This window comes from Myodes glareolus, chromosome 1 (assembly GCF_982192425.1).
Source record: "Myodes glareolus chromosome 1, mMyoGla1.1, whole genome shotgun sequence".
Lineage (NCBI taxonomy): Eukaryota > Metazoa > Chordata > Mammalia > Rodentia > Cricetidae > Myodes > Myodes glareolus.
Genome location: NC_142026.1, coordinates 79,224,687 through 79,252,489, shown reverse-complemented (window position 1 = coordinate 79,252,489; position 27,803 = coordinate 79,224,687). Strand labels below are relative to the sequence as shown.

The 27,803-nt window shown below is 40.9% G+C and overlaps 1 pseudogene across 1 annotated transcript in view; it reads right to left on the bottom strand.

The window, feature by feature from the left end:
• Positions 1-27,803, bottom strand: part of LOC125409868 (uncharacterized) — a 95,903-nt pseudogene that overhangs the window by 7,543 nt on the left and 60,557 nt on the right. Inside the window, exons 2-4 of the transcript XR_015738816.1 lie at positions 21,337-21,590; positions 20,738-20,864; positions 20,161-20,256 (exon numbers count right to left, since the gene is read on the bottom strand). The product of XR_015738816.1 is annotated as an uncharacterized LOC125409868 (transcript). The remainder of the gene's footprint in view (positions 1-20,160; positions 20,257-20,737; positions 20,865-21,336; positions 21,591-27,803) is intronic.

The window sequence follows — 27,803 nt, the reverse complement described above, 5'->3', positions numbered from 1 at the left end:
AATTACCTGATCCGGTCCACACCATTTATTAATCAATACATCCTTCCACATGACCAAATCTCGCTCTGTAGAGCTTTCAAACAGGGCATGCCTGTCTGCTGCTGTTTTTCCAGCAATATTTTGAATTAAAAAATTAAGTGTAAAGAGTGCAAGAGAAATCCTTTCTCTGGGGGAAGCTGCTATAGCTATTCCCCCTTTTTGTTTTCGCAAAATTTCCTTTAAATTTCTATTTGCTCTTTCTACGATACCCTGGCTTTGAGGATTGTATGGTAGGCCAGTGGTATGTTCAACTTGTAATTGCTTGCAAAAGGCTTTAAAGCCCTGTGAGGCATATGCCGGGCCATTGTCGGTTTTTAAACGACTTGGCTTTCCCCAAGCTGCCCAGGCCTCTAAGCAATGCATTTTTACATGAGTTACCTTTTCCCCTGCCAGTGGGGTGGCATGAATTATTCCAGAGCATGTGTCCACCGACACATGAACATACTTTTGTCTGCCAAACTCCGAGATGTGAGTGACATCCATTTGCCAGAGTGAGTTTGGCTTTAACCCCCTGGGATTTACCCCAATATGTGGGGGATGTAACATGGTCACGCAGGAGGGACAGGCTTTTACTATCCTCCTGGCATTTTCCCTAGAGATCTTAAACTTTAAGCGAAGTGTATTCGCTGGAACATGATAGAGCTGATGGAAACCTCTAGCTAGCTGGAGTGAATCTGTAGCCACAAGGGCGAGTGCTCGAGTAGCACCATCAGCTTGAGCATTGGCCTCTGCCATAGGTCCTGGCAAGAGAGAATGGGCTCGAATATGAGCAACATAAAAGGGATTTTCTCTTTTTAAAATATGTTTTTGTATTTGTAAAAGAATATTAGACACTGTACTTGAGCTGCGAATTGAGGCTGCAACCTCAAGAGAGGCCACAGCATTGACCACATATTGTGAATCTGAAATTAAATTAAATGGCTCAAGAAATCTCTGAAACACCTCCAAAACCACCAAGCACTCAGTGACTTGGGGGGAATCAGGTCAAAATTGAAAGACCACAGGTTTAGCATTTCCTGCCACCAGAGCCCCTTTTCCGGTCTTTGAGCCATCTGTATAGATAGTTAAGGCTCCTTCTAATGGGTGGGGTGAGGTAATCCTGGGAAAATACACCAAATTTTTCTCCACAAAATTTATTAAGGGGTGCCTTGGCACATGATTGTCAATAACATTAGGGAATGCACAAAGCAGGATAGCCCAGCCATCTACTGTGGCTGTCAAAACTTCTACCTGTTCCCTCGTATAGGGAATTATCAACTTGTCAGGCATTCTCGCAAAGTGGGCTAAGCAAAGCTTTATTCCCATTAATGCTTGGCCAGCCACCAATTCTGGATAATATTGAACAGATCTTGCTCCTATGGAATTTCCATGCATCCACCAGAGGGGTCCATCTTGCCATAACACTCCAGTGGGATAATTCTTTGTTTTGAGAATGCATAGTAAAATTGGTAAGGATGGATTCACCCGCTGTAATTGAGCTATAGTAATAGCAGATTCTACCCTCTTAAGGGCCTGCATTGCAGCCGGGGTCATGGCTCTAGGTGAACAGATATCAGGATTGCCTTCTAAGATGGAAAACAAAGGCAAGAGCTCAGATCAAGGTATATTTAGATATCCTCTAATCCAATTTATATCTCCCAGCAACTGCTGGAAATCATTAAGAGTTTTAAGGTGATGGGTGCGAATAAGCACTTTCTGAGGCCTGATGCTTTCAGGGGTGATTATAGTCCCCAAAAATTTCACCATGGAAGATGTTTGTACTTTATTTGAGGCTATGTGGAGTCCTTGCTCCTCCAAAAGGGATGTAACCTTTTGGAAAACTTTCTTCAGGGTTTCCTGATGTGGGGCAGATAATAATAAATCATCCATGTAGTGAACAATTTTTACCATAGGAAATTGTCTCCTAACAGGACTCAATGCTGCATCTACATATAACTGACATATGAGGGCGCTATTGGCCATTCCCTGAGGCAAAGTTTTCCATTGAAACCGAGCATTGGGTTGCTCATTGTTAACAGATGGAAGAGTAAATGCAAACCTTTCCCGGTCCTGAGGGCACACGGGAATTGAAAAGAAACAGTCCTTGATGTCCAAGGAAATTACAGGCCAATTCTTTGGTATTGCTGAAAGCAATGGGAGGCCCTGCTGGGCTGGGCCCATGACCTGCATCTGAGCATTGACTGCCCTAAGGTCATGCAGTAACCTCCAACCTCCAGAAGCCTTTTTAATCACAAAAATAGGCGTATTCCAACGTGATACCGAATGTTCTAAATGTCCTAGTTCTAACTGTTCTTGGACTAATTGTCTTGCAGCTTCCAGCTTCTCCAAGGAAAGGGGCCACTGAGGGACCCATACCGGCTTATCTACTAGCCAAGGGATGGGCATTGTCTTTTGTGTGGAAGCTACAGCTTCAGTGGCCCCTATGAAAAACCCAAGCCTTTTCTATCTAACTTGGAGACAGTCTCAATAGGATTCTGTCTACCTTGGAGACATTTACCAAGTCCCTTATTGGGAACATAGCCCTGACGTGCCATCATTTGCTTACTGGTATCAGAATAATCATTTGTAAGTCTCAATCTCATTTGAGACTGCACATCCCTGCCCCATAGGTTGATGGGCAAATCAACCACAAAAGGCTGAAAAGTCCCTCTCTGATCTTCTGTTCTCCAGACTAACTCCTTAGCACTTATATGCGGTGTTTGTGCATACCCCAGCCCTTGAAGGGACTGGGAGGCCTGTTGTAAGGGCCAGTGTTTTGGCCATGCTTGGGATCTGATGATACTTTTATCTGCTCCAGTATTCACCAGGCCTGAAAAAATCTTTCCTTCTATTTCTAAATTTAAGATTGGTCGCTGATCAAGCTCCAAGGATAAACAAGCCAAATCTACTCCCATGGGAGCAAGGCTTTTGTCCTTTAAGACAAGCCCCTCTGCTGGAAGCTTATTACGCCCTGAAGGCAGAACTAAGAGTTGAGCTATTCTGTCTCCTGGGGCGATGGAAACTACCCCATATGGAGAATGGCAAAGAATTTTAATGCAGCCTTCATAAACAGGGTCTATGACTCCAGGATGGACTATCAGGCCTTTCATAATTGAGGATGAATGTCCCAAGACTATGCCAACAGTATCTTTTTCTAATGGCCCAAACACGTCAGTTTCTATGACCTGAACTCCCATATCCTGAGTTAATAGCAGTTTGGAGGTGGCACAGAGGTCCAGCCCTCCGGAGCCTTTGGCTGCCCTTCTTGTTGGGACGATGGAGTCATCTCGGGGACTGCCATCGTGTTCTGAATTGCCCCAAATATTTTTGGGCCCTGGGTGCATGGGCCCCTCAATCCGTTTTTTGACAATGACTGAATAGGCATAGGAATAAGTTGTCCATTTATATCCCTAACTGATCTGCACTCATTAACCCAATGTTTCCCTTTCTTGCATCTGGGACAAATGTCTGGCTGCCTCTGCGATGTTGCAGCTGAGAGCCCTGAAGAATCTGAGGCATTATGACTATTGGGACATTGTTTTTTGAAATGCCCCAACTGTCCACATTTAAAGTATGCCTTTCCCTTATCTCCTCTGACACCTCTGGCAGCAGCAAGCACAGCAGCCGCCAGCCCTGCATTGGTTAGAGGCCCCCCAACTTCACGGCAGGCTTTGATCCAGGCTTCTAATCCCTTTCCCTTTACTGGACCTATTGCTCTTTGACATTCCTTGATGCTCTGCTCAAATATTATTTGCTGGACAAAAGGCAATGAAATATCTAAATTCCCAAACATTCTTTCAACTGCCTCTGTCATCCTAGCCACATAATCAGAGAATGGCTCTGCAGCACCTTGAATAATCTTGGTTAAGTTACCAGCTGTTTCACCTTTATTAGGGAGTGATTTCCATGCTCTATAATGAATCTCACTAACCTGCCTATAAACCTCCCAAGGATAATGATTCTGATTTCCAGCAAATGCCCCCTGTCCAAGAAGCATATCAGCCGTCCACTCTGGGTGGCCACTTTGTATGTTAATGCGCTCTTGGGTCTGAGCCTTGTCCTGGACTATAGATTTAAAATCCAGGAACTGCCCTGCTGGAAGAGCTGCTCTTGCAATCTCCTGCCAGTCTGTAGGAGTCAGCGCTGTTGTAACAATCCTTCTCAATAATGTGATTGTATAACTGGCATTTGCTCCATAATTTCTCGCAGCTTCAACCAAATCCTTCAGCTGTCTGTATGGGATTGGTTCATACCACCTATTGTAATTCTGTGGCTCCTCAAAAACAGGAAAGGCAGCAGCCAGTTGCGACCAAGTTTGCCTTCCTATGAAGCTGTGACCTTCTGTAGCTACCTGCTGGTACATGGGTGGAGGGGCGGATGGGGGGAGGGCAGCAGGAACTGGCGCCTCGTCTCTTCTGCCCTTTGTAGTAAACACATCAACATCGCCCCGCCTCCGGCTACCTTGCTGCTCTTTCTCGGATTTAGCAGCCGTTCCCTCTAGTTGTTCTTCCTCCTCTGATAAATCTAAATCTACAAATTCTTTCACTACTAAAGCTATGGGGCTTCTCTTCCCCTTTTCTCCTTTTTTTATTTCCGGATCCTTATCTTTTAATTTTTCCTTTTTCTTTCTAGGCCAACACTCTTGTTCCTCCTTCTGATCTGATTCTGAAAAGCTGTCCTGATGTTTCTGTAATGCCTTGCGACCCTGTTTTAATATCTCTATATTACGTTCTTCCTTCAAGCAGTCCCGCACCATCCTCCAAAAAGGAAGTGTGCCTCTCCCAATATTTCCTTTTGCTTGTTCCAAATCCCTGCCTAGCTTATTCCAAGATGGTAAGGTTAGGTCACCTGAAGCTGCAAACCAAGGTGAGACATCAACAATGTCTTTTACAATGTTAGCGACAGTGCTAGAAGAGATCTTTAAATCACGCTGTCGCAAAAGTGCCTGGATTGAGCGATAAATCTCTCTGGGGTTCGAGCTGGCTCCATAAGAATTGCCCATGATGCGCACTTACCCCCTGGGCTAAAGAAAAAAACCTCCTTTTTACTTACAAGGAAGTCCTTTTAGAAAAATGCCGCTTGATCTACTGCGGACTTATTTTTACTTTTGACTAGAGCTGCAGTCGCAGCAGCAACAAAGGCACTCACCACCTGGTTAATCACAGCGCAACCCAAAGCAACATAGAAGGAGGAATGCAAACATTACCACTCTGGACCAGCCTTAGCAATCAGCATACATCTGGAGGATTTCCTGACGTCAGTCACAGCTCTTTGCGTTGAGTTCTGAATTCTGCTCCCTCCTTGGCTTGTTCAAATCCGGCGTCCCGGTTTTCAGCACCAAAATGTGACGCGCTTCCTGACCAGCAGGAATGGACGGTCACAAAATCAAGAATCCTTCTCAATCACAATTTATTAGAGCTCCTTGCTTGAAAGGGGGAATGGGGAACAGGGATGACGAGAGAGAGAGAAAAATCCAAAGATAGCCGCTTTTCTAGGGTGAGAGGCTCGAATGCTGATTGGTTGATGCCATTCTACTAGGACCCAAGGCCACGGGACAGGTCAGGAGACCGAGTCTCTTGAGATGCAAAACAAACAAGGCTCGAGCACACCCGCCCAAGGCAGCAACATCAAAGGATATGTATACCTCCAGGCTGAAGGACTGCTGGCACTATCTGGCCAAGGCGACATCCAGGCGGCTCCCTACAAACCTCAAAGTCAACATGACATCAACAGAAACCAGGGATCACGAAACAAGGAGAATTGAAAACCCTACTCCAGAAGAAATAGAAGAAAGCGACATTAAACGTAACATTATGAAAATATTAGAGGACCTTAAAAAGGAGGTAAAAAACTGCCATAAAGAAATAAAGATGACAAACAAAAAGGTAGAGGAAATGGATAAATCTCTCGAAAATACCCAAGAAAAACAAACAAACAAAAAAGCAATCACACAGGTAAGGGAAACAGTTCAAGAATGAAAAATGAAATGGAGGTAATGAAGAAAACACAAACCGAGGAAAGGCTGGATATGGAAAATCTGGGTAAATGAACAGGAGCTGCAGAGACAAGTATCACCAAGAGAATACAAGAGATAGAAGGAAATATCTCAGACACTGAAGATACTACAGAGGAAATAAATTCACTGATTAAAGAACAAAACAAATCCAACAAATTCTTAACACAAAACATCCAGGAAATCTGGGACACCGTGAAAAGTCCAAACCTAAGAATAATAGGGATAGAAGAAGAAGAGTGACAACTCAAAGGCCCAGAAAATATATTCAACAAAATTATAGAAGAAAACTTTCCCAACCTAAAGAATGATATTCCTATGAAGGTACAAGAAGCATACAGAACACCAAGTAGTCTGGATCAAAAAAAAAAAAGCATCCCCTCACCATATAATAATCAAAACACAAAACATACAGAATAAAGAACAAATATTAAGAGCTGCAAGGGAAAAAGGTCAAGTAACATATAAAGGGAAACCTATAAGAATTACACCTGATTTCTCAATGGAAACCATGAAAGCCAGCAGGTCTTGGATAGATGTACTGCAGAGACTAAGAGACCATGGATGCAAGCCCAGACTACTATATCCAGCAAAGCTTGCATTCACCATCAATGGAGAAAACAAGATATTCCAGGATAAAAACAAATTTAAACAATACACTGCCACAAACCCAGCCTTACAGAAAATACTAGAAGGAAAATCACAAACCAAGGAAACCAACAACACCCATAATAATACAAGCATCTGACAACCCTCCACCAGCACAACTCAAAGAAGGGAAACACACAAACTGTACCACCAGAAAAAATAACCGGGAGTTAACAATCACTGATCATTAATGTCACTTAATATCAATGGACTCAATTCACCTATAAATAGGCACAGGTTAAGAGGATGGATAGGAAATCAGGATCCAACATTCTGCTGTTTACAAGAAACACACTCAAACTTAAAGACATACACTACCTCAGAGTAAAGGGTTTGGAAAAGGTTTTCCAATCAAATGGACCAAAGAAACAAGTGGGTGTGGCTATACTAATATCTAACAAAATTGATTTCAAACTGAAATCAATCAGAAGAGATGGAGAAGGACACTTTATACTCATAACAGGAACAATTCATCAGGAGGAAGTAGAGACTTCCTGAATATCTATGCCCCTAATACAAAAGAGCCACTTTCATAAAAGAAACATTACTAGAACTCAAGGCATACATCAAACCACACACTCTAATAGTAGGCGATTTCAACACTCCACTCTCACTAATGGATAGGTCAACCAGACAGAAACTTAACAGAGAAATAAGAGAACTATCAGAGGTAATGAACCCAATGGACCTAACAGACACCTATAGAACATTCCACCCAAACAGAAAAGAATATATCCTCTTCTCAGCATCACATGGAACCTTCTCAAAAATTGATCACATAATTGGTAACAAAGCAAACATCCATAAATACAAAGAAATTGTAGTAACCACCTGTGTACTATCGGATCACCATGGAATAAAGCTAGAATTAAATAACAATTCTAACCCCAGAAAGCCTACAAACTCATGGAAACTGAACAGTCAACTACTGAACCACCCCTGGGTCAGGGAAGAAATAAAGAAAGAAATTAAAGTCTTCCTTGAATTCAATGAAAACAAAGACACATCATACCCAAACCTATGGGACACTATAAAAGCAGCACTAAGAGGAAAGTTTATAGCAATAGGTGCCCAAATAAAGAAAACGGAGAAAGCACACACTAGAGACTTAACAGCACACCTGAAAGCTCTAGAAAAAAGGCAGCAGATTCACCCAGGAGGAGTAGAAGACTGGAAATAATCAAACTGAGAGCTGAAATCAACAAAATGAAAACACAGAAAACAATCCAAAGAATCAGTGAAACAAAAAGCTGGTTCCTGGAGAAAATCAACAAGACTGACAAACCCCTAGCCAAACTAATCAAATGGCAGAGAGAGAACACACAAATTAATAAGATCAGAAATGAAAAGGGGGACATAACCACAGACACAGAAGAAATTCAGAGAATCATTAGGTCTTACTACAAAAGCTTGTATGCCACAAAATTGGAAAATGTGAAAGAAATGAACACTTTTTAGGATAAGTACCGTATACCAAAATTAAATCAACACCAGGTGAACAGTTTAATTAGACCTGTAAGTTGCGAGGAATTAGAAGCTGTCATCAGAAACCTCCCTACGAAAAAAAGCCCAGGACCAGATGGTTTCAATGCAGAATTCTACCAGAACTTCAAAGAGGAGCTAATACCTATACTCCTTAATGTGTTTCACAAAATAGAAACAGAAGAGTCATTGCCAAACTCCTTTTATGAAGCTATAATCACCCTGATACCAAAACCACACAAACACTTAACAAAAATAGAGAATTACAGACCAATCTCACTCATGAACATCGATGCAAAAATTCTCAATAAAATACTGGCCAACAGAATCCAAGAACAAATCCAAAAACTTATACATTATGATCAAGTAGACTTCATCCCAGAGAGGCAGGGCTGGTTCAACATGCGAAAATCTATCATTGTAATCCATCATATAAATAAACTGAAGAAAAAAACCATATGATCATTTCATTAGATGCTGAAAAAGCATTTGACAAAATTCAACACCCCTTTATGATTAAGGTCTTGCAGAGATTAAGGATACAAGGCTCATTCCTAAATATAATAAAAGCAATATACAGCAATGTAGCAAGGCAGGCCGGCTTGTTGGGGTATCTGTCCCGCCCGGTACCCCACAACCAGCATATCCCAAAGAAAATCACTCACAAGACTCCATAAGATTATAAACTGATTAGCCCATTAGGTCAGTCTTCTTGTTAACTCTTATAACTTATGTCACCCCATTATCCTTATCTACATTAGCCACATGGCTCCGTACCTTTCTCAGCTGGGCAAGTTACATGCTGCCTCTTTGGTGGTCTGCGCAGGAGTGGCTGGGGAAGTTTCCTCCTCCCTAGCCTTCTCTTATTCTCATTGCCCTGCCTCCACTTCCTGTCTGGTTGACCCACCTATACTTCCTGCCTGGCCAATCAGCGTTTTATTAAAATATGATTGACAGAATACAGACAATTCTCCCACACCATTTCCCTCTTTTTTTTTTAAACAAAGGAAAATACCCATAGTCCATTTGTTGGGAGTGTGGGCGTAGTATTTCAGGCTACTTCCTGCTGGTTGGGGGCACTGATAGTCTTATGGGGACCTAAAGAAAACTTAGAGTTATAATCAAGTCATGACTGGAGTATCCTGTGAGTCTCGATCATCTCAGGCAGCAGTCTTGAATCTGTTCTGGATGTAGAATTCTGTCTTCTGGGCCATCTGTTCCTATCGGAGATTTTTCAGGTGGCCTCCCTTGGTCAAAGGTGATTTTTCTTAACTCTGAATAAATCCAGAGCCTCTCGTTTTCTGTGGAAACAAAAGCAGAATCTCTTCTCCAAAGTAACATACATTTTGACTTCAATTTTGAAGCCAAGGTATTTTCAAATACCTATCTTGGGTTAGTTCAGCAGCATTTATAAACAAGTCTTTTAGCAGCTGTTGCTCCTTCCTCAGCATTCAAACAATTCAAAGAGAGCATAATAACACACAGTATCAAGATTCTCTGTGTAATTTCCATCTTTATTTTAACCTCTTTTTCTTCTATTTTTACTTTTACTTTTTGAGACAGGATCTCTGTATATCTTTGTCCTGGAATAACTCTGTAGACCAGGCTGTCCTTGAACTCACAGAGTCCCACTGTCTCTGCCTCCCCAGTGCTGGGATTAAACGTGTGTGCTACAACACCTTGAACTCACAGAGATCTGTCTGTCTCTGCCTCCCAGGCATTGGGATTAAAGGTGTGTACTACCATACCTTGAAGTCACAGAGGTCAATCTACCTCTTGCTCCCAGGCATTGGGATTAAAGGTGTATATCACCACACCCTACTTCTCTCTTTCTTTTTTATTTTTAATGACTTTATCCTTTAGCCTGCATATATTTTTAACACACTGTAAACCATTTAGAGGTTTTCTTCCTATTTGAATCTCTCTTTACTGTATATCTCTCTTTTCCTGACTACAGGAGTCTTTAAGGAGAGGATGAAAGCCATGGCTTTGACAGCTAGATCCAGCCCATTCCTTAGCTTTCCAGCCTCATGGCTGAGGTACCGGCTGCAGCTGTGTTCACTGCCACAACTCTATGGCATTTCAAGGTCCTTGTCAGCAAGCAAGCAGCATCATCCTGCTCACAGACCACACTCAGTTGGACTGCCTGCCTGAAAGACTCAGAGTTTGCCCTGGCAGGACAGCCCAGAAAGCCGGCATTTTAAAATGGCACAGCTTTTTTCCTGCTACGGCTGACAACCAAAAAGCATGCGTTCAGCTTTTCGTCAACAGTTTTAAGTGTTTCGTGGCAGGACCTCTTAAAAGAGCTGCAAGGTTTTGCAGCTAAAGCTGAGTCAGGAAGCCTCTCTTAGATGAGAGCCTTGCTTGCCTCTGGCAAGCAGAACAGACCCAAGAAATTGTTGCTACCAAGAAAACATGATTTACTCTATTCTCTCCCAAGTTTTCTCAAGCTTTCTGTGGATTCAGTTATCCACATCTGGGCGCCATATGTAACATGACAGGGCTGGCTTATTGGGGTTTCTGTTCTGCCTGGTACCCCACAACCAGCAAACCCCAAAGAAAATCACTCACAAGACTCCATAAGATTATAAACTGATTGGCCCATTAGGTCAGTCTTCTTGTTAACTCTTATAACTTATGCTACCCCATTATCCTTATCTACATTAGCCACGTGGCTCCGTACCTTTCTCAGCTGGGCAAGTTACATGCTGCCTCTTCGGTGGTCTGCGCAGGAGTGGCTGAGGAAGTTTCTTCCTCCCTAGCCTTCTCCTATTCTCATTGCCCTGCCTCCACTTCCTGTCTGGTTGACCCACCTATACTTCCTGCCTGGCCAATCAGCGTTTTATTAAAATATGATTGACAGAATACAGATAATTCTCCCACACCACAGCAAGTCAACAGCTAACATTAAATTAAATGGAGAGAAACTCAAAGCCATTCCACTAAAATCAGGAACAAGACAAGGCTGTCCACTCTCTCCCTACCTCTTCAATATAGTGCTTGAAGTTCTAGCAATAGCAATAAGACAGCATAAGGAGATCAAGGGGATTCAAATTGGAAAGGAAGAAGTCAAATTTTCGTCATTTGCAGATGATATGATAGTGTACATACGTGACCCCAAAAACTCTACCAAAGAACTCCTACAACTGATAAACACCTTTAGCAATGTGGCAGGACACAAGATCAACTCCATAAAATCAGTTGCCCTCCTATTCACAAAGAACAAAGAAGCCGAGAGGGAAATTAGATAAACATCACCTTTCACGATAGCCACAAATAGTATAAAATATCTTGGGGGTAACTCTAACCAAGGAAGTGAAAGACCTATTTGATAAGAACTTTAAGTCTTTGAAGAAAGAAATTGAAGAGGATACCAGAAATTGGAAGGATCTCCCTTGCTCTTGGATTGGGAGGATCAATATAGTAAAAATAGCAACTCTACCAAAAGCAATCTATAGATTCAATGCAATCCCCATCAAAATCCCAACAAAATTCATCACAGACCTTGAGAGAACAAGGTCTGTTTTTGTTTTGGAAAAACAAAACACCCAGGATAGTCAAAACAATCCTATACAATAAAAGTACTTACGGAGGCATTACCATCACTGACTTCAAACTTTATTACAGAGCTACAGTAATAAAAACAGCTTGGTATTGGCACAAAAACAGGGATGGTGACCAATGGAATCGAATTGAAGACCCAGATATTAATACACAAACCTATGAACACCTGATTTTTGACAAAGGAGCTAGAATTATACAATGGAAGAAAGAAAGAATTTTTAACAAATGGTGCTGGCATAAACGGATGTCAACCTGTAGAAGAAGGAAAGTAGATCCATTTCTATCACCATGCACAAAACTCAAGTCCAAATGAATTAAAGACATCAACATTAATCTGTCCACTTTGAACCTGATAGAAGAAAAAGTAGGAAGTAGTCTACAACACATGGGCACAGGAGACCTCTTCCTACGTAGAACCCCAATAGCACAGACAATAAGAGCGACAATTAATAAATGGGACCTCCTGAAAGTGAGAAGCTTCTATAAAGCAAAAGTCACTGTCATTAAGACAAAAAGGCAACCTACTGACTGGGAGAAGATCTTCACCAACCCCACATCAGACAAAGGTCTGATCTCCAAAATATATAAAGAACGCAAGAAACTAGACTTAAAAATGCTAACTAACCCAGTTAAAAAATGGGGCACTGAACTGAACAGAGAATTCTCAACAGAAGAAGTTCAAACGGCCACAAGACACTTAAGGTCATGCTCAACCTCCTTAGCGATCAGAGAAATACAAATCAAAACAACTCTGAGATACCATCTTACACCTGTCAGAATGGCTAAAATCAAAAACACCAATGATAGCCTATGCTGGAGAGGATGTGGTGGAAGGGGAACACTCATCCATTGTTGGTGGGAATGCAAACTTGTGCAACCACTTTGGAAATCAGTGTGGCGGTTTCTCAGGAAACTGGGAGTCAACCTCCCTCAGGAGCCAGCAATTCCACTCTTGGGAATATATCCAAGAGATGCCCAATCATACTACAAAAGCATCTAGATGTTCAACTATGTTCATAGCAGCACTATTTATAATAGCCAGAACCTGGAAACAACCTAAGTGTCCCTCAATAGAAGAATGGATAAAGAAGGTGTGGCACATATACACTTTAGAGTTCTACTCAGCAGTAAAAAACAATGACATCTTGAATTTTGCATGCAAATGGATGGAAATAGAAAACACTTTACTGAATGAGGTAACCCAGACCCAAAAAGAGGAATATGATATGTACTCACTCATAAGTGGATTGTAGCCATAAATAACGGACATTGAGCCTATAATTTGTGATCCTAGAGAAGCTAAATAAGAAGGTGAACCTAAATAAAAACATATAGTTATCCTCCTGGATATTGGAAGTTGAAAAAATTGCTGGGCAGGGGTTGGGAGCATGGAGGTGAGGATGAAGTGGGGACAAGGGGAAATAGGGCATAGAAGGGAGAAGGGGAGGATGGGAAGAGCTTGAGGGAATGGGATGGTTGGGATGATGGAGGGGTGGATGTGGGAACAGGGAAGTATATATCTTAATTAAGGGAGCCATTTTAGGGTTGGCAAGAGACTTGACTCTACAGGGGTTCCCAGGTGTCCATGGAGATGTCCCCAGCTTGTTCCCTGAGCAGCAGAGGAAAGGGTGCCCGAACTGGCCTTGTCCCATAGCCACACTGATGAATATCTTTCATATTACCATAGAACCTTCATCTGGTGATGAATGGAGATAGAGACAGAGATTCACATTGAAGCACTGGACTGCGCTCTCAAGGTCCTAATGAGGAGCAGAAGGAGGGAGAACATGAGCAAGGAAGTCAAGACAGCAAGTGCGTTCACCCACTGTGACAGTGGGACAGATCTAATGGAAGATCACCAAGGCCAGTTGGAATGGGACTGATGGAGCATGTGATCAAACCAGACTCTCTGAATGTGGCTGACGGTGGAGGCTGACTGAGAAGCCAAGGACAATGGCGCTGGGCTTTGATTCTACTGTATGTATGGGATTTGTGGGAGTCTTGTCTGTTTGTATGCTCACCTTCCTGAACCTGAGGGGAGCGGGGAGGACCTTGGACTTGCCATAGGGTAGGGAACCCTGACTGTTCTTTGGTCTGGAGAAGGTGGGGAAAGGGAGTGAGGAGAGGAGAGGGGAGGGAAGTGGGAAGAAGGGAGGAGGTGGAAATAAAAATAAAAATTAAAATTAAAAAAAAAATCTCATGAGCTTCTTTACCTTCTTGTTTCTTCAAACCACTGCCCTCTACTGATGGAACTAATCATCAAGGTTTAAAATCTAACACACCATTTGGCGGATAGTACTCATATCTCAGAATTTGATGCTTAAAATATGTTTATGTAACAGTGTATACTTCTTCTAATATAATTGTTGCTTCTGTTCACAGCAGTGAAACAACCTTGAAGCCATTAATAATTTAATATACACCTTTTCCTTTCTATGACTCTTATTACAAGTAAAAATTCATAATGATCTTGTTTATACTAGCAACACTTTAAACAATGTATATGATATTAATAATGTTAGTGTAATCTTCATATTCTACATGATCAAGCTATTATAGAAAAACATGACACCATTAAATATTTAAACAGCAAATTTTAAAAATAAATTGTATACAGTCACCTAAATCAGCCCATACTATGGTATATTCAGCTATCTCAACTTTAAATGTTTTTACTTTAAAGGTTAGTTCTTTTTCTGTTGCCCAAAAGCATTTGACACTAAAAAGGATAGAGCTTAAAGTATTTTAAAACTGTAAAGATCAAGAAACTAATCAAAAGAAAGAACAAGATGTCCTCCTGCTAACATTCAGGAGAGGTTATAATGCATCTTTCAAGAAATCAAAATCCCAGTTGGTACCTACTCTGATGCATTCAACCAGGACTGCATCCTGGAAACCAGCAGACAAAGCACATGAAGACTGACAACAAGCATATCAAGAGGAGAACAACCCAAGAGGAAGGAGATGATGACTTTTGGTGACAACAAGGACACAATACTATGGACCCCCAAATATGATACTCAGTTTGTCAATACAGAATCCAAATGCTTTTTTTTTCCTTTTCCTTTTTCCTTTTCTTTCTTTTTATTTTTTTTTTTGTTACAGGAGATAAATGTTATTCCTAGAATAGACAGTAACATGTTGTCTGTCATGGTAAGGATTGTTTTTATGCTTTTTGATTATCAGTCCCAGGAGTGATTACTGGTATAGCAAGAAAAGTTTAAAACATGGCTGTACGATTAGGAAAAGTACTAAAATTACAACAGATATATCGTCAGAAACTAACAAAACTGTGGGTAAAATGAGAACGGGAGGAAGTTAAGGCCTACAAGGCCGAAAGATGAGCCAACCTGAGTGCCTAACAGCAGGAACTGTCAGAGACCCTGATCAAGCCTAGCCAATGAGGGGTGACCAAAGGATGCCAATGGACTGGAACGTAGTACATTGGGTGCTGGGAGAAGATACAAGGCTCTCCTCATTGCTGAAGAATGCTGTTTGCCTTTTACTTGACTCCTGGTCTCTATATCATTGATAGGGTGCCTTCTCAATCTCACCCCAAAGGAGTCTCTAAGACCCTGCAACATCTGGCACTTGAACAGGTTCTAGTTGTGTCCCTCTCACTTGTAGAAATGGATAGCACCTCCAAGATGGTTTATTTCAGTCAAAAGCTCCATCAATGTTGTGTGGTTTTGGTCCCGTTGTCAGGTAAAATGTTGAAACCCCATTTCTTTCCTTCATTGATGTTGTCTGTCATGTTTTTCTGCCAGTATGGCTAGGAAGACACTTTTTTTTTGTTTCAGTTCACCCAGCACCTCTACATAAGGAGTGACCCCCAGGAGGTGGAACAAAGGCTTGACTGCCAAACAACATCTCTCATGCAGAGACACCATGCCGGCATACAACCATGACCTAAAACACCAAGGAAGCCCCTGACAAAGCTTAAAACTGGTGAACTCTCCCTTATCTGGAAGGTGTCTAATGTCTCAGGTAGTGTAGTGGAGAGTAGACCTTGGCCCCACTAGGGAAATATTACTCAAACAATTGATTTGGGAAGGCCTTACTGTCCCCAAATGCAATGCAGTTGCAGCAGTCCTCAATGAGGATATTCACAAGTGAGAACTGGCCACAAGAGATCTTGACCCCAGTAATGGACCCATCACTGTCCTCACCACTTCCCTAGATGCCTTCCTTGTGGACAGGCAGCATGCCAACGACACACTCAAGGGTCCACGAGTAGACAGATCTTGCTGGAGTTGTGGCAAAGCAGGCCATCTGTGGTGTGACGGCCACTGAGCAAAATCTAGGACCCAGATGTAATAAGGGATTTTATTGGGCAAAGGATTGCAGATCATAGCCTGTTGAAGCACCTGCCCCTTTAAACTCCAGGTGGGGAACTCCTTAGCCCCAGCATTAAGAGGAAGCTCTGGCAATCTATTTGTAATAGCCAGAACCTGGAAACAACCTGGTGCCCCTCAATAGAAGAATAGTTAAAGAAGGTGTGGAACATATATACATTAGAGTTTTACTCAGCGGTAAAAAACAATGACATCTTGAATTTGTGCATGCAAATGGATGGACATAGAAAATGCTTTACTGAGTGAGGTAAGCCAGACCCAAAAAGAGGAATATGGTATGTATTCACTCATAAATGGATTCTAGCCATAATTAAAGGTCTTTGAGCCTATTATTCGTGATCCTAGAGAAGCTAAATAAGAAGGTGAACCTGAAGAAAATCATGTAATTATCCTCCTGGAGATTGGAAATAGACAAGAGTGCCAGGTAACCTCGGGTGCATGGGGGGGGGGTGGGAGGGTTGTTGGAAGGGGAGAGGGTTAGAGAGAAGGAAGCAGGGGAGGAATGGGGAAAGCTAGGGGGACTGGGATGGGGGGAGGGAGGAAGGATGGATATGGGATCAGGGAAGAATATATCTCAACTAAGGGAGTCATTTTAGGGTTTACAAGAGACTTGATTATAAATGGGATCCCAGGTCCAAGGAGAGATCCCCAGATGGTTCTCTGGACAGAGGAGAGGGTGCCTGAACCGGCCTTGGCCCATAACCATACTGATGAATATTTTGTTTATCACCATAGAACCTTCATCTGGCGATGGATGGAGATAGAGACAGAGACTCACATTGGAATACTGGATTTAACTCCCTAGGTCCAAACGAGAACAGAAGAAAAGAGAACGTGAGCAAAGAAGGCAAGACCAGAGGGAACCTTCATCCGACGATGGATGGCGATACAGACAGAGACCCACCTTGGAGCACCGGACTGAGCCCCCCAAGGTCCAAATGAGGAGCAGAAGGAGGAAGAACATGAAAAAGGAAATCAGAACCGCGAGGGGTGCGATCACCCACTGATACAAGGGGACTGATCTAATGAGAGTTCATCAAGGCCAATTGGACTGGGACTGAACAAGCACGTGATCCAACCAGATTCTCTGAATATGGCCGGATTCTCGGAATGTGGCTGGCCCGGAGTCTTTCTGAAAACCCATTGACAATGACACTGGGACTTGTTTCCTCTGCATATACTGGATTTTTGGGATCCAGTCTGTTTGGATACTCACCTTCCTGGACCTGGAGGGAGGGGGGAGGAACTTGAACTTCCCACAGGGCCGGAAACCCTGACTGCTCTTAGGGATGGAGAGGGAGGAGGAGAGAGAGTGGGGGGAGTGGGAGGGTGTTGGGAGGAGGGGCGGAAATGGAAACTTTTATAATTTAATAAACTTTGAAAAAAATAAAAATAAAAATCTATTGGACACTGTCCGTTTTTTTCATGTTCTCCAATGCTGGCCATCTATCTTGATGGACAAGCTGTTAGAGGCTTGGTGGACATGGGTGCAGACATCACCATATTATGAGAAATGAAGGCGCTTATCTTTCCCCATTGGAAATTTAGAGATGGCCCTCCAATTAGTGGAGTAGGAGGCCAATTAGATAAAAAAAAAAAAACTTACCACCCATTCAATCCATTGGAAAGACCTTGATGGCAACAAGGGAACCACTCACCCTATCATTTCTATGGTATCTAGAAAACTCTGGAACAGAGACATCCTGGAGGATATGGGTGGTATCCTAATTACTGCCAATAAGAGTTTTCTTTGATGACCTTCAGGCCCATGAAAAGACAGATTTGGCAAATTGCAATCCTACGCATGAGTCACACCCCCAATTCTAAGGATCACTGTCCCTTAGAAATCCACCACGATCAAACCTCCTTACCCCATTTCATTGACATGGCTCTCAAATCAAGACATCTGGGTAAACAGTGGCCTATAATTGAACCAAAGCTGTCAATTCTAAAGAAATTAGTTGCAGACTACAATTATGTGGCATGGCTAATTGGATTAAACTTTCTGTCCATTCCTGATCAAGAGGTGAGATATCTCTTTTCATTGATGGAGGGACTCCCCTGCCCATCCTTCAAGGTTAGGCTTACTCATGAGGCCATAGATCTATGACAAAGAGCTTTGGCCGTTCCAGCTACCTCTAGCCTGCAATGCCATGACCCTCAGAAGTTCTGGTTGGCAGTGATCCTCTGGACACCCAGAGGTTTGGAGGAGCATATGGCAATCTGTGTAACTATTGTGGAAACATCAAGTACATTCTGATCTGTGTAAAGTCACCTCTAAGTTTGATCAATCCTTCCAACTTGACCTTAAGGCACAAGTGTGTCAGAGAAAACATAAGGACAAAAGCCAGATAAGCTTGTCTTTCCCTGTTGCCCTGTTCTCTAAAGATTACCAGTCAACCTGGGTGGGCTCTATCTTGTTACAGGAAATGGTTGCAAGATTCACAGGAACTATGGACAATCACTTGCCAAAAACAACAGTTTCAAAGGGATTGCACCTTTATATCTCTCTGGTTCACATTAAAGGTTTTCTGAGGAACCAGACGGAACTGTAGAATTTACTGATACTAATTCTAATCCCATAGAAGCTTCCTCATGTGTATGTGTGTGTGTGTGTATTAAATCAATTTAAATGGCACTCCTATGTCAAAGTAGAGACAAAACCCCAATCCAACACCATATGCTAACAAAGACTCGACTATAAGGAATGGGTTAAATCTTCTTGATTAATTAGTCCAAGGGCTCCAACAGGCACACCAAAATACAGAGGCCACATTGCTTTTTCAGTTAACTTCCATTCAGAACCTGATCTAAGACCTAGATTCTTTGAAAAGTGAGAAATAGAGTTGGTGCTCAACTGGATATTTCATGTCCATAGATTCATATTCATACTTCTCAGGAAGGTAAAACATATGTTACAGGAGGAAAAAAAGCAATCATGAATATGAGCTAGCTATGAATCCTATGGTCTCCCATGATAAGATTGGTCATCAGCCCTAGGTAAAAACTTACTAGTACTCTGCAAAATGAATATGTTAATAAAATGATTCCTAATGACACAGGACTGCACCCTTAGATCTATGCATCACTCAACCCTCACCAGATAAGTTTAACATAACACCCACAATTGGACAATGTGCAGAGAATGAGATACTTTGGAGCACTCAGAACTATATGTCTTTATCACTTATATGAGAAGGCAGAACAACTGTAAAGGCCAGAGGTCATGAATAACTAAAGATAAGGCATTTTCCAGATATAACAGGACTATTGAATATATTATAGTCACCAAGACTGTGACAGCATGCACAAGGTCTACACAAGCTCAAGACAGAGAAATTCCTAGCGAGGAGAAGGAGAGAAAGTAGGCACAATCTCCCACCCCTAGTCAAGCACCTATTTGAAGTCCACAGATTCTGGGAGAGGGAAAATCAGTATCCTTCAATGGAATAGAGATGTTAAATCAACTACATTTCTGAGTATGCCTCATGTTCAGAAGTATATGGCCAACAAAAATCCAAATCTTAGGGATGTGGGGAGGAGGTGGAAATTTTTAATAAATAAATTAATTAACTGAAAGATCCAAATTTTTGGCATTTTTTTAGTCTTGTTTTGTTTTCATTTTTGAGAAACAGAGTGCATATAAAAAAGAAACCATGTCGTTGGGTTAGTGTGGCTGAGGGGAATTGGATAGGAAAATGGTGAGAGAGGAGGAAACTTAAGAGAAATATATATTTTACAAAAATTCTTAAAAAAACACAACAAAAAACCCCAACGAACCAATCAATCAAACAAACAAAGAATAAGTAAATGAATCTACCACTGGCTTGCAGCATACAAATGCACCATGTAGAAGAACACACAATAACCCTAAAAAACAGTGCCACACTGATTTTGAAAAAGTAGATATTACCTCAACACTATTTAGATGAAATGAGATTTAAAAAATGTAATTCCACTGTGTACTACATTCTGGATGCATTATCATTTCTAATGAGGAGATGGGCTAATAACTCTGCAAGTCAGTATTGTTATTTGCTTTAAATTCACCAGAGGAGATGATGTTTCATTCCAACTTACCTGACTCTATGCCTTTTGCCTTCTCTATGCCTGCAATTGAGGATTCTTTGTTTTGTTCAAGACAGATGACTAATTCTGGTTTTGATACAGGAAGGCCTGTGCATTAGGAGAGACAAACGACAATTTCCTTACATTATGTTTACTCTGGTTGGGTTTCACACACTGGTTTTTAGCCAGTGGATAAGGGATTAGAATGGACGATCCACAAGAGACTTCCTAATTGTTACCACTTAAGAGATGCTTTAGATCTTTCAGAAATTGATACATTTAATTTTTGTATATATTTACTCTTCTTTAAATAAATCAGAGAAAAAATACAACTGGTGAAATCAACTTTAACAAAGATATGCATATGTGCTACTAAATGTTAGATACATGTAAGAGTACTATTAAATTGAAGGAAGGAATCTGCTAAATATCAAGATAAGGTAGAGTGGTTTAAAATGATTCTATTAACAACTACCACAGTTTAGGACGAACAGAGCTGAGACTCAGAAAACAGATAGGTATAAATATAAAACATATTTGATAAAAACTGTAGAATGAAGTAGAAATAATGAAAGAAAACTGTTCTCACCCACAGAGACCAGATTGTTGTAGTTCTTCAACATGACAACCCAGTACAAAGTCCTCTTAGCAGAGTTCAGGCATTCCCATTCCTCCAGGGAAAATTCTATTGCCATGTCCTTGGAAGTTAATGGACCCTGAAATAAAAATTGTTTCATTCTGTGTCCACTGGCTGAGTCTTTACTAAGTGAATAAAATTTATAATTAACTACAAAATTTGTTCTGTTATCATTAATCAATCCTAAAGTTCTGATCTGGGAGGGAGAGAGAGAGTACATTTTGACTTGTCTACAAAGATCCCAAGGACCCTCAGATGAAAGTTTAATGGGCGTTGAGTCTCTCCCCGGTAAAAAAGGAATCATCCATATCTTTCTCTATAGCACTTAGTAACTACATTCATCTTTATTTCAGAAAGTTTGTAAATATTTCAGATCATGCATTCTTGAGAGAAATATAAAACAAGGGAAGGGGGAAGCACATTGCAGCACATAGATGACATAAATTTAAAGGGTTAATATTGAGAATCATACAGAATAATAAAAAAAAACAAAATAGGCTAACTATGATGATCAGGTCTATGTTAGTCTTGTCTTTAAAAGGATGGAGGACCTGGTGACAAAACATCTCCATTATCTTTTGTAGTCTCCTCCAGCTGGGTGTGATGGGTACACAGGGTGACAGTGGCAACCTTCACTGATGTAGACACAGGGTATGGGCCTTTCTATGTTGGCCTCTGGCTCTGGGTTAGCATCCTCTTCACCCACATAAGGCCACCAAGATGGAAGTTATGGGTGGGCTCAGACACGGGCAACAGTGCAGCCTCTTGACCTGTCTGATAAATGTCCTCTGGGTCTGTGTAGGGTCTGTAACAAATTGAGAAGGAAGGGGTTAGCAACTTGTTCCTCGGGAACTTCTGTATATGAGGTGCACTTCACCTTTGAGCGGGCAGAGTAAGAGGTTGGCCCAATTTTACCAGTCTAAACAGAATATTTAGTTTACCTATGCCTGGTATATCATAAAGTTTGTAAACACTGCAGGTTATCCATGATGGAGAGATTGATCTTGAAGAATATGTGAGGCAAACAGATGACATGCTCTGTACAAGAGCTGACATTGGCAATCATGTGAGAAAATGGAAACAAAGTCTTATAAAAAGTGAGGAAATAGTGACTGCTTGAGGGCTCTGCAAATGAAGCATTCCTGTAAGAACAACCTGTCCCATCCCCGTGCATATCTTAGAACAAGCCATCTCTCATTAACCTTCTATTTGATATTCTCAGGAAACTCAAAATTTCACCTTCCTCATGATAATCTAGATTTGAAGATGAACAGCAAACCCTCTACACATGTTACTATACCCAGAGACTAGAAAGTTGTAATCCAATATGACCTCACTCTGACCTGTATCAGAGCAGATGCGCTTCCTCAAAAGCTCTGAGAGGAAGAACAAGCCTAAGGTTATCACTTTCTGTATTTAGGTAGGCAAGTGAGAGGAGGCCTACACTGTAGACCTGAGAAGGTAACTGAAATCGCCTGCTATACAATACACATGCAGGTTGGAATTTCCAATGGAGCCTGAGCATAGCTGTCCGAAGCCCTAAGGACTTTTCCTCACTTCCTTTTTCTCTGTGATGTTTGAACAAACAATATTGATTATTCTCTTGAGAATAACTGATGAAATCTGTGGTGTAGCAACAGCGAAAACTATTTTTCACACTGGCTGAAAGATCTTGATGCCTGATACCAAAAGGAAGCGAATCAATCCATGTCCCATAACTGTCTCCAATGAGGTACTCAGGTTTCCACCTCCCAGTCTAAAATCCTATGATGCTGCAGCATGGCAGAGACACTCATAATTAGATTCTCTTACAAGTTTCCTTTTCACGGTGACATTGCTTCTCTAGGATGCACTGTCAAAAGCACTAATGTAAGAAAGAGACATGAGAAACAGAAGGTGAAATTCAGACCAAAATGTGGGCTGTCAGCACTGCTTTAATGCCTTTGATCGTTAAGGTAAACAACTAAACTCCATCCTCAAACATCATTGTCATTGTCAGCAATTTAACATATATAAAAGGATGAAAAATCTCTCATATGTAAGTGTGCTCTGAAACACAGGAATTCCTTAATTCAATTGTACCAAGAATGCACTGTACGATACCTGGAAGTGACACTGTACTCCATTTCACACATACTCAGTTTGTCTTTATTTTCTTCAGAAATTGAACAGTAACTACTCAACCATTCCTTTAATATTTAAAGGGAATGCTCAAGCATTTCTAATTTCCTGTCTCTGTCTTCCACTGAGGTAAGGTGTCTCATAAAATCCAGGTTGTATTCCATGTATCTCAGGATGCAGAATACAGGTTGCATGGATCCTGCACTGTGAAATTTAAATTTCAGAGTTCAGTTCAAAATTACTACAAATGGCGAATGTCCATTGAATTTTAAGTGATCAGTAGCATACCAGTGCATAAAAAAAATTCTTCAAGTTAGAAATGAAACCAGAAATTGAAAACATCCCTCAAGAGATTTAAATATAAACAACTCCAACATTGTCTGCTATGAAATTCTCCAGAAGAGGCACATCCATAAAGGAATAACCCCTCGAAAGTCCAACTTTTCACCCAAGGTCCTGTAAGAAAAAGAAAGAAGAAAGAAGAGAGAAGGAGAAGAAGGAAGGAGAAAGAAGGAGGAGAAGGAGGAAGAAAGAGCAGCACATTGGAAAATCAGGCAGAAATATAGTGGCAGCATTCAAGATGTAGGGCACCAGTGCTAAGCTTCTCCTTGCTCAGAAAAAAATGCAGGAAAATAAACCTATATTAACTAAGACTTTTGGTCACAGTAATTTCTTTCTTATTGATTCAGGCTCTGTATATCCACTGTCATACTGATTCTTCTCTCCTTTCCCCAAAAATAACAAGTCCTTCCTACTTTAAGTTTCTTTGATCATACTTTCTTTTTAATCACAGTAATAGATACATTTAACACAGGAGAGAGCAAGCATTGGTGTAAAGGATTAAAATAATTATCGAACAGGAAGAGAGAAACTGGAGTTTCACACGTTCTCATCATTACCGAAATACCAGAAAAATGGGCCCAAATCAAACTTCTGTTCTTTTTGTTAGCCATAAATTTCAAACAGCAATGGTGTTAAACCACCATCCCTTACATGTCTTGGCCAAGAACTTTCTAATAAGACTATGTATGCAGGTACTTGTACACACATTGGCAAACACCATATGGGCATGCATGAGCACACGCGCACATACACACACACACACACACACACACATACACACACACACTAATCTGAGGTTGTCTATTTAAATCATCTTTTTAGTTTAATGTATTGCAAGGTAAATTAAAACTACTAACATGCATTTTATGGGATTACAAAGAGATGCAGAATAAATATTACACGTGGTTTTATAATATAGACTGAAGATTAATCAATAACTTATTTACACTATATTCTACATAATTTTGTTATATTCATTCCAATGTCCCTGTAATACTAAATATGGCCATTTAGAACAATACTGTGCCAGTTAGTTCAGGTTTAAGTTCTCTAAAAAACTTCACTAAGGAAACACCCAGTATTGCCCCTATTATGTAGGAATGAATGAATAGAATAAATCTTTATTTCACAGAGGTTCAAATAATTGGGTAGAGTTTAATGATGTGAATGACTTCTCCATTGCAGAGCAACATTTTATAGTATATCATGAAATATAATACATTTTATTCATTAAGACTAACTACATTTCCCTTGTCCTTAAACACAGCTGTCAAATTCACATTTACATGGAAAAAACCTGATTTCAGCCACTGAGAAACAATTACTCAGTTAGATTAAGAATCACTTTGTCAGTTCTGAAAACCAGTACAAAGTTATTAGGTTATCTGCTGACTAGGTTAAATTTTTTTCCAGATATACAAAGAATAGGTTACAATTAACTGATTGTTGTTCACATTCATTTCTGTCTATAAAATCTTATTGGAAAATTTCTACTGTGAGACCCACCAGTATTTAATAAACTGGCGATATTGCCCTAATGAAAAGTAATGAATGAATTATTTTAAACACTCCAAATATTTTGCTGCTGGAATAGAGAATATTACCTTACTGTTTTCATATCCTGCATGTCTCCAGAAACATAACAAGGGAATGAGAAAAAGATAGACAGATACACGATAGGTGATCTCGGCTCTCTGATGGAGAAACTACATCACCAGGAAAGCTCAGTCTTTTTGTATATGGCTGAACAGAGAGGCACACAAATAAAGAGTCAGGGTTGATAGATACAGCTGAACAAAGACATGCTTGGCTCCTATCACTAGAAGCAGTCTCTGTAGCAGAGCAGTGTTCAGGCCTGCAACATCTGTACACACTGTCAACATCCACGTATGTACCAGAGGAGGCTTTGTCACCTTCCAAACTTCACATACTGGAGAGGGAGATGCTTTGCTTTTTCCCGTGGTTCTGAGGCTATAGTCTTTGGCATGAACAAATACCCACTTCAACGATACATACCCAGCCACTCAAGCCTTCACACATTAAGAGCTGCTTTTGCCTGCTGATTACATGTTAGAATTTATCTAAAGCAATCTACGTTGTACTGTCATGACATGTTGTTCTTTGCATCATGATTCATGAAACATCTAACATTAATGACACCATATCAGTATATAATGGACACTCATCAGTAATTGAACACAAGCTTTAATATAGTTATTAGGTTTTGAAAAAAGAAGGGATTTGAGGCTAAAAACAATTTCTAATACATTCTATTAAAAGCTCAAGTACTACCAACACAATCATCTTTATATCAAAGCTTATACAGATACCAATACCCTGTCCCAATAAATTTCACAAATTTTGTGTATTTTTTTTGAATGTGGATGGTTACCATTAAACTTTATTTCAAATTGTTACAAGAAACTGACCTGAGATTACTCAAACACAGTTTATAATATAGATCGTATTTAATTGCTTATAGCATATATAGTCTTCTTTCCAGCCAGCTGAGAATACATTCAGATATTCTATCCTTAAAAGCCTTTAGAGCAGCTGGGTGGTGGGGCCCCACACCTTTTATCCCAGCACTCAGGAGGCAGAGGCAGGCAGATCTCTGTGAGTTCGAGGCCAGTCTGGCCTACAAAGTGAGTGAGGTCAATAAAGTGAGTTCCAGAGCAGGCACCAAAGCTACAGAGATACTCTATCCAGCAAAACCAGAAACACACACACACACACACACACACACACCAGAAAAGAAAGAAAGAAGAAAAAATAAAGGACTTTATAATGGCAAACACCACATCCTGTTATCTTATTCTGAAGCTACAGTGGGAGGTTTGGTACAATCAACCATTTTAACAGATGCTGAGAAAAGCAGTTAGTTTGAAGGGGGTTATATAATAGGCAGCTTAACAAAAGTCGAGATAAGTTATCTGGGTCATCTTGACCTAAGGTTCCTAGAAGAGAGGTGGGTAATTTTCCATCAAGGAGGACAAATTCTAGTCAAACTTAAAGAGGTCTCAGAAGGAATACGAGGTGAAAGAATCTCTGCACTGTCTTGCCCTGTTACATTCCCCACTGATTCTATGGGCATGAGTTAAATCACTGACTCATATTATTATGGAGGGAAACGTTGGTCCTAAGAACCACTAGCCTAACTGAGTTTATTCTGTTTTATATATAGTTGGCCATGCAGTTGAGGATGCAGTGTCCCTCTGTTAGTCCAATCTTATAAGAATCAATGGTCCAACTAATGCTGACAGTGAGGTAGTCAGCCATGGGGACTAGGTAAACAGAGGCTTATACCAATTATCTGATCTACATCTCCTTTTCTCCATTTCTTTGTTTTTTTTTTCTGAACATGGCAAGGTTTACCTTAATTGCCCCTAAGTAGTTGGCATAAAAATAGCAAGTGATTCTCCTAAAGTCATGCCAAGTCATCACTGCTTCATTAAAAAATAAGTTGAGTCCCCTTAAGTTCTATAGCACTACCTTTGTGGAGGAGTCAGCTTGGCTCTCCAGCATGGAAACAGAATTCTCCAAAAGGCCTAGGTCTAAGTCTATCTGGGAACCAAGTCCTCTAAAGTTTTGGTACCCAACGACCAAGGCTTAGGTGCCTATGGCAGGTCCACCAGTTTATTCCCACCACTACTAGGATCAGGAGAGAGATGGGGCCCATTTAACTACTACTAACAATGAGTCAAGGCCAATATCAGCTCTTCCCTCTTTATTACAGGCATATATGGCTAGGGATAAAAGCACATACCAGTATACATAGAGTAGAGGTGTGAATTTCCAATGAGTTGGAGGAGCCACATTTAGTCAAACCAATTAGCACAAGACAAGAAAGCTAGGTGGATTCCGGGGCATGAAATAATATATATGGTCCTCTAAGCTAGCACTGGTTCATTGGGCATTGGCACATATTTTATTATAAAGAAGCAAGACTATAATTTGAGGACATGATACAGACACCTTGTCCTTGACAAAAAACTCACCACTGGCAGGGCATACATAAAATTTAAAACCCAAAGGCCTTTTTCTAACCAATCCTCTCCACCATCTGATCTTCATCCCTTCCTAGATCCCTACTGTTTCATCCCTTGAAGAGACATAAAAGAACAGAGGTTCACCTGAAAGGTAGCATTTAATGATTCACTCAACGACATTAGACACACTCACTAATTCAGTGACTTCCAGTAACCTCTAAATACCGAGCACAAGCCAGCCAGATTACAACTGCTTCCCAGTCACTAATATGCCCAGATACCTTGACAGTCAACAAATGTTCCCCATGTGCCATTTCCTAGTCTCCACATAACATGAAATAACTCCCAAAACAGGGGTCCAAATAATACACCCATCATGAAAGCAGTATTTACGTTCTTTTTTCCTTCCTTCCTTCCTTCCTTCTTTCCTTCCTTCCTTCCTCCTCCTCCTTCTTTTTCAGGCAGGGTTATTGGATCACTGGCCTAGAACTCATTATGTAACAGAGGTTGGCTCTGATATCCTGGTCACCCTGCCTCCTCCCAATGCAGGGATTACAATATGTCCC